Raw genomic sequence first — 7,510 nt, forward strand, 5'->3', positions numbered from 1 at the left:
AAGGTGATTCAGAAGGGTACAATAGTTGATGGCATCATAAGCCACAGAGAGGTGGGCCTCTGTTGATGGGCTCCCACCAGCACTTTCAGGTCCAAAAGCAGGCTTGAAACTTGATTGGAAAAGAATATAGTGGTACCTCGGGTTACATACGCTTCAGGTTACAGACTCCGCTGACCCAGAAATAGTACCTTGGGTTAAGAACTTTGCTTCAGGATGAGAACAGAAATCGTGCTCTGGCGGCGCGGCAGCAGCAGGAGGCCCTATTAGCTAAAGTGGTGCTTCAGGTTAAGAACAGTTTCAGGCTAAGAATGGACCTCCGGAACGAGTTAAGTACTTAACCCAAGGTACCACTGTATTCTGATTCAAGAAACCTTGAAACTGCTTCACACACTCAAGCACTTTGCCTGACCAAGCACAATAGATCTCATACAGGGTGAAAGCTAAAAAAATTCCTTCCAGTAGCACCTTAAAGACCAACTAAGTTAGTTCTTGGTATGAGCTTTCGTGTGCATGCACACTTCTTCAGATAGCTAACTTAGTTGGTCTTTAAGGTGCTACTGGAAGGATTTTTTTTATTTTTTTTTACTATGGCAGACCAACACGGCTACCTATCTGTAGGGTGAAAGCTGTTCAAACTGGCAGGATACAGTTGTGGGGTTGTTGTTTTCCCCCTAATACACTCAACCCTTCCACCAGCTGTTGCCAACCTGGTGCCCTCCAGATGTTTTCCCAAAGCTTCCAGAAGACACCAGGTTACCAAAGCCTGACTTGAAGTGTTGCCATGATCTCACCTTCCGACAGTGAGACATGTACCCGTTTTATATCACAGCTGCCCAGCCTCAGCCTGGCTAACTAATGAAGGATGGGAATAAGCTGTCCACATCCTCCTGGGAAGAACCTACGGAAGAAATATGATAAATGACTTGCCATGGAAATACATTTTTGAAGTGTACTTTTGAAACGCACACATACTTCCTCATGTTTTGCAGCAGGAGGAGGTGGCAAAGACTCAGGAGGCTCCGAAGAAGCCAGAAATGCCACAGCTCAGTTAGTTATAGGAAGATCACCTCTGCTGAAGTGAATCATCAATTGTGATTTGCAGTGCATTCATTCATTACAAGAAGGGTAACCTGTTTTCTAAGCCAGGTAATTATGAGTTTCAGCAACATCTCTCTAGCCATGAGATCAAGGGAATGCGGTCAAAGGAGGACCATCGCTGATGTTTTCCCTTAGTGAACCAGTAGGGAAATCCTGTGCTTGGGAGGTCACCTGCATCCTTATATTTCTGGCCAATTTCGTAGGTTTCCACTTCTTCATGTTCATAAAATATTCTTTTGATGGGGAGGGGAACAATAGTAAGTCCTGTGGTCTGCTTAATCTTTTTTAAAATCCCTTTAACACGCCACCTTTCTACATGCATACCGACGTTCTTCACTAGCACTGCCACTAACAATACCAGTTCCTCCTCCCTCTGAGAACATCAGACCAGAGCTCCAGGTCCCCATCATCTAAGCTATATGCTACTGCTTTGCCTTCAAAAACCTTTTAAATACTAGGAAGTGTGGCTCCCAGTCCTGCCAGACTAGACATTTCTGCTGCACATCTCTCCTTTCCCACTGATCAAAGGACACCACATATTCATAAGAAGAACCCTAAAAGCCCATCTAGTTAAGCATTTTGTTCCACAGAGACCAGGCATATGCCTCCTGGAAACCCTAAGAGGAGTGTGTTGTTGTTCTCTGGCAAATGGTATTCCACATCCCTTTGTGGCTTGCAAACAATGGTAAATTGCCAACTACATCCTCTCCTCAATCCTGAGCACTTGAATTGCTGTTTCAAGTGTGGTGCAGGAGAGGATTAATAGAACACCCTTTCTGCCTTAGTAAAAGCCTCATTTCCTAGTTCTGAGGCTGGTGCAATTCAGAGATCTTCAAATATGTTCATCAGTATCAATTGCAAGCTTAATTCTAGAGACCAACAGGCAAAGATCTAGTGTTATTCCGCTAAAGAATGAACTGGTTTTCAAAAAGTCACTGAAAGCAAAGGGAAGATACCGTATTTTTCGCTCTATAAGATGCACTTTCCTCCTCCTAAAAAGTAACGGGAAATGTGTGTGCGTCTTATGGAGTGAATGCAGGCTGAGCAGCTTTCGCTAAAGCCAGGAGAGCAAGAGGGATCGGTGCGCACCAATCCCTCTTGCTCTCCTGGCTTCGCTTCGCTGGAGAGGCACTGCACAGCTTTCCCCCTCTGTGCAGTGCCCCTTCAGTTAAGCGGGAGGAGAAATGGAGCTGAGCAGTGAGGGCGAGAATATTTTTTTCCTTGTTCTCCTCCTCTAAAACTAGGTGTGTCTTATGGTCGGGTGCGTCTTATGGAGCGAAAAATACGGTGAGTGTGAGAGTGTATCGGTATCAAGGGCTGACTAGAATGGGGTACACATGCCAGTCACCCACCAGTTCCCCTTTAAGCCCCCCACTTTTCACTTTACATGAAAGATGCAGTGTAACTTGCCTCTGGGGGTCAGGAAGCAATCACTAGAAACAGTGACTGGCCACCAAGCCCGGCCCAAATGTTTGCACTCCTGTCTCAATAACTGGTTTGCACAGATTGCCTTGGGCCACATTGGAGATCTCACCCCAAGGGCCTCATGAAGACCCCAAGCCCAGCAGCCAACAGCCCCGGGCTAGAGCAATCAGACCACTTTATGAAGCAGATTAGAGGAGACCAGGAGGAACGAGAGACCAGGAAACACGTTTCTTGCATTTTAATGTCACTCCCGAGGACAGGTAAAGCTGCTACCAGACAGCATCTGATGAACCAGAGTTCTTTACGTCAAACACCACTCCAGACACAGCTGGCTCCCAGGTGTTTCGGGCGGACACGCAGTTACGCAGTTCTTTAGGGGGAGGGAAAAAAAAACATTAAAGGTACACACACAAAAACACACAGCTGCTGGAAGATCAGCACAGGGATTGGGCCAAGATGGGTCTTCTTAATCCTTGCATACTATTTTCCTGCTGCAATCCCCTTTTACCACACACCACCCCTCCCTCACAGAAGGGTGCAGATGAGACAGAAGCAACAAGGTGTTCCTTTTGCACGCTTCGCCGCAACAACAAGCAACTGAGTCATGCATATAGATTAAAATGCACTCACTATACCTACAGCTTCGTCCTTCTCTACACCACAGATGAGCCATCTGAATCTTTCCCCCTTCTCACCACTCGGGCAACCGTGTGATACTTGGACGCAGGTATGAAGAAATTTGCAAGACCATGTCTATATAATTGCCATAAACATTCTGCAACCATTATCTCAGGGAAGACTTATAGAAAAACCCTTTTTGTAGTGGGAGGCTGCCTGCGCAGGACATTCTTTCAGCACATCTATTTCAGTCCATTGGCACAAAAGAGAACCCGGGAAATAGGACCTGGAAACACATGCATGAGGTTTTTCCTGCATGGTCTCATGTGCCAATGCTACAAACACCACAGTGCAAAAATTCAGGCCATCTTTTGCTAATCTGGCGCTTGCTGGGACTGATGGGAGCTGTCGCTGCAAACATCTGGAGGGCTCCAGGTTGCAGAAAGGTGGCCCAGGCCATGGGGAATCTATGTGGGTTGTTCAAGGGCACCAGTGACGTTGGAGATGAGGATGCACTGAAAATCAATATGTAAGATACCGCAAAAGCCACATGTGCTCCAATAACACTACTTGTCCCAAACCCTCATCAGTGAAGGTCATGGCTGAGGAAGGATTTCAGCATTCACTCCCCACAGCCAAGCCCAATGTCCCATCACTTGGATTGCTTCTCAGCAGCAGCCTCGCGCAGAATGCTGTTGCAGAGAGCATCTTCTAACCAGCCACTGCCAAATCCTCCCGGACTTCCACTTTGATAGATACCAACAAGGGGATGAGAGAATTATGTGTACAAAACGTGAGGATGCTTTCTGGAGCATGTGAATGGGACCACCTGAAGCCAGGCAACAAACAGGCCTTATTAGATGCTCATCCCACTTTTCATCTTAAGGAACTCAAGGTTCTCTACATTTAACCCTCACAAGAGTCCTGTGAGGTCTGTTAAGGGGCAAGGCTGGCAACTGGCCCAGGGTTGCCCAATGAGCTTCATGGACAGGCATGGAGTTGAACGCAGACCTCCCAGATTCCTGTACCAGCAATCACATCATATTTGTCGTCCACTGGGAATCTAGTTTTTCCCAGCTGGTCCTGCACCAATGCCTTCTAATAGCCAATGAAGGCCCTGAGTTGGCCACTACATTTAGGAGAGGAAGGGGCAGTGCCAAGTTGAATGCCAAGGAACAGCACAGGAGGCTTGACCTTTGCCTGCTTGCGGATTCCCTACAGGGAATAAGCTTCTGCCAACTAGTTGCATGGAGCCTCTCACTTCGTGGCAGGCCATTCCCTCCCTTCACAACCTTAAAAGTTTGCCGAAGGCCCCCCCCCCCAGAAAAAGCAGGTGATCCTGGGATCAGATGGGAGAGAGAGATTAAGCAAATCATCTCCAGTGGTCAGTCCCAAAATGAGATCTACAGGGGTGCAGACCTGCTTGGACGCACAACTGTCTGACTTGGAAGCTTCACCTCCCTAATACCAGGTGGTGAGTAGTCTAGCTGCAGTAAAAAAATCACTTTGTGTGTGCTCAGGGACACTCACTTTTGTCAGTTTCATCTCACCTTACTACCTCACTATTTGCCACTAGGAAAGCTCCAGCAAAATCAGACCCTAATGAAAGTACACACTAGCCTTCAAATCCCACCTCGGGACTCTAAATCCACCTAGATGTGAGAGATGCTTCTCCGCGCCCTCGCTAAGGAGGAACAAACACTCTGCACATGCTCAACAACACTATTTTCATAAAGACGCTTCAGCTTGTCACAGACAGATTGAGCCCTGGCGTTAAAATTGGGTTATTGGGGTGGGGGCGTGCTTCTGAGCCTTGGCTCAAATCAATCTCGGGAAGGGGGCGAAAAAGGCGCTGAGCTAAATAGACCACCTTCGCATCCCCCCCCCCGGGCGAACGAGCTTCACTTGGGCGTGGGGCAGAGACTCAGCCTCGGGGGCACCACGCCCAGCACGAGAAAGACCCAGCCTTCAACCTGAGACCCAATTACATGCGAGTAAACACCACTGACCAATAGCACTTTCTTCCGAGCAACCATGCCCAAGATCGCGCCATTGCAAGACAGATCCTTCCACCCTCCGCTCTTAACGGCAGCTATTATTATTAATAATTAGATTTCTACACCGCCCTCCCCCCCCCCCCGAAGATCCCAGCTAGCGTCCCACCTACCTCTCCGCACAGGTGCCCGCAGGGAGCCGCGGGTGCGTGCCTCTCCCGGGCACAGCCGTTCAGCCGCTGCGCCCTGGCCAGGGGCTCCGGGCAGAGTTGGGCGCGCACATGCCTGGAGGGGGAGGCGCCGCCCGCGATCTGGCCCCGCGCTCCGGCTGAGCCATGTGCGGCTGGGCGGGAGGCGCCCGATCTCCTCTCCTTCCCTCCTCCCGGATCCGGAGCGGAGAGAGCCAGCCCTTTAGCGCCGCCGCTGCTGCTGCTGCCCCGCGCCCTCCTCTTCTCGGCGCCCGGGGCGCCTCCAGCCGCTGCGCGCTGCGCCGCGCCAGGCGATCCAAAAGGGACACCTCCCCAGCGCCGGCGGCTGTACGCCGAAAGTTGCCATTCTGCGCCTTTTTGAAGCTCAGTTCGCCACGCCGCCGACGGCCGCCAGGCGAGACAGCCCGCCTGCAAGGCACCGTCCACAAATTCGCGCTCTGTTTCTCAGAGGGAGAAAGAGGCAAACAAGCGCAGGGATAAGGGATCGCGCCGAGCCTGGTCTTGGAGGCTCCTCCTCGCCCTCTCCCGAGTGGAGAGGCCTGCAACCGAAAGAGGCAGGCAGGCAGACTCAGGAGGGAGAAGCCTTCTCCGTGCTCCTTGGAGCCCTGCCTCCGCCGTCTAGCGCCGGGACCATTGGGAAGGCAGTTAATTAGGAGAGATGCGTGGCTGGGGAAGCCTCTGGGCAAACCGGGATGGGATTTGTGCGCCTAAGCGTAAATCAGAGGAAGCGGAGAAGAGAGCGGTTAGGGGAATTGGGAAGGCAGCCGGAGCAGATAATTGCAAGGGAGGGGGGAGGTCGGCTGCAGGAACGAGAGACAAGGACGAGGGGGTGAGGGAGGAAGCCCCCCCTTCCCTTTGTTCTCCCTGGGAAGACAAAAGGGATCTGGCAAAAGCTGGAAGAAGGGAAGGGAGACCTGGGAGACGAAATCGGACAACAGGCCCCGCGACCCTGGCCTTGGCTTCGCAGGGGTTTGGTGCAGAAAAAGAGGCATCATAGAATTGTAAGGGCCCACGATGGTCCTATAGTCCAGCCCCCTACAGTGCAGGCCTCTTTTGCCCCTTGTGGGTCTCAAACCCATTAGGAGTCTCATGCTCTACGCCTCTACCAGCTGAGCTACTTGTTCTTTTAAATCCTGAAATCACAGGCATTTTTGTGGCTGGGGTGGTTTCCCAAACATCCACATCTTTGTGGAACCCAGCACTTTGTGGGACGGTTTTTTAAAATAATGCAACACAGGGTGGCCAGCTTTTCCTGCCACATTTAAGTGTGGCCAATCCTGTGAGGGCCAAATGCCACTGAACACCCCCCCCCCTGCTCTTTCTTGCACACAGGATTGCATGCACAACAGCCCTGCACATAACACACACTCCTCACACATGCAGACTCCTCCACCGCACACACAAACCGGCAGGCATGCCCTCTGTCTCGTCCTAACCCAGTTCCACCAAAAGAGTAGGTAACAGTGCTGTGCCTGCTGCCCTCACCAAGCCTCTGTGCAAATGCTGAATTGGGAGTTTCAGGAGCTATCTTGAAAGCATGTCTGCTTACTCCAGATCCAACAGAAAAGTTTACATAAACCAGTGTCGTTTTAAGATTGTAAAATGTGGTGTTTGTTATAAGCAAATGTGAAATGATGTACATTGGTAGCTAAAAGAATCTAAGGTGGGGGCTGAATGGGTGGTAACTAAATTGGAAAGTGATTGTAAGGTCATGGTGAATAGCTGAATGAAAATATCAACATAAGTTCTGGTTGCCCCAGCATAGCTGCTGGAAAATGTGCAGAAAAGGATAATGTAAATGACTAGTGAATCATTTCCTTCTCCACTACAGATGATGTTCAGCCTATCATCTCAGCAATGCTGAATATATGCTTGGCAAACCTCCTACTGTAAAGGGTGATACTACATAACAGACATTTAAACTGTAATTATCACTGGCGGTAATTTTTGCATCTCATTGCCATTCAACTCCCACCTTACTATTTTCTCCTTTATATCCAGCTAGAATTTCATTTCATGCACCTGACAAAGTGGGCTTGAGATCACTAAACCATATGCCACCATTATTATTTTTTTTACTCCTTAAGGCGCTGCAAGTCGTCCTCTGCTGTTTTGCTGAATGCACATGGAAGGGCTGGATCAGCTTTACTTTGGGAAAAGGGGTGT

General features: G+C 49.9%; 1 protein-coding gene across 4 annotated transcripts in view; it reads right to left on the minus strand.

The window, feature by feature from the left end:
* Positions 1 to 5,785, minus strand: part of KCNS1 (potassium voltage-gated channel modifier subfamily S member 1) — a 66,560-nt gene extending 60,775 nt beyond the window's left edge. For 3 of the 4 annotated variants that reach the window (XR_014169738.1, XR_014169739.1, XM_081917050.1), the window contains exon 1: positions 5,309 to 5,409. The gene's annotated coding sequence lies outside the window, so the exon portion shown is untranslated. Of the gene's footprint in view, positions 1 to 5,308 lie in introns of all 4 variants that reach the window. The other variant, XM_081917051.1, reaches the window with a different exon arrangement.
* Between the last annotated feature and the right edge of the window lie 1,725 nt (positions 5,786 to 7,510).

The sequence above is a fragment of the Podarcis melisellensis genome (genome assembly GCF_964234715.1).
Source record: "Podarcis melisellensis genome assembly, chromosome: 6".
In the NCBI taxonomy this organism is placed as follows: Eukaryota; Metazoa; Chordata; class Lepidosauria; order Squamata; family Lacertidae; genus Podarcis; species Podarcis melisellensis.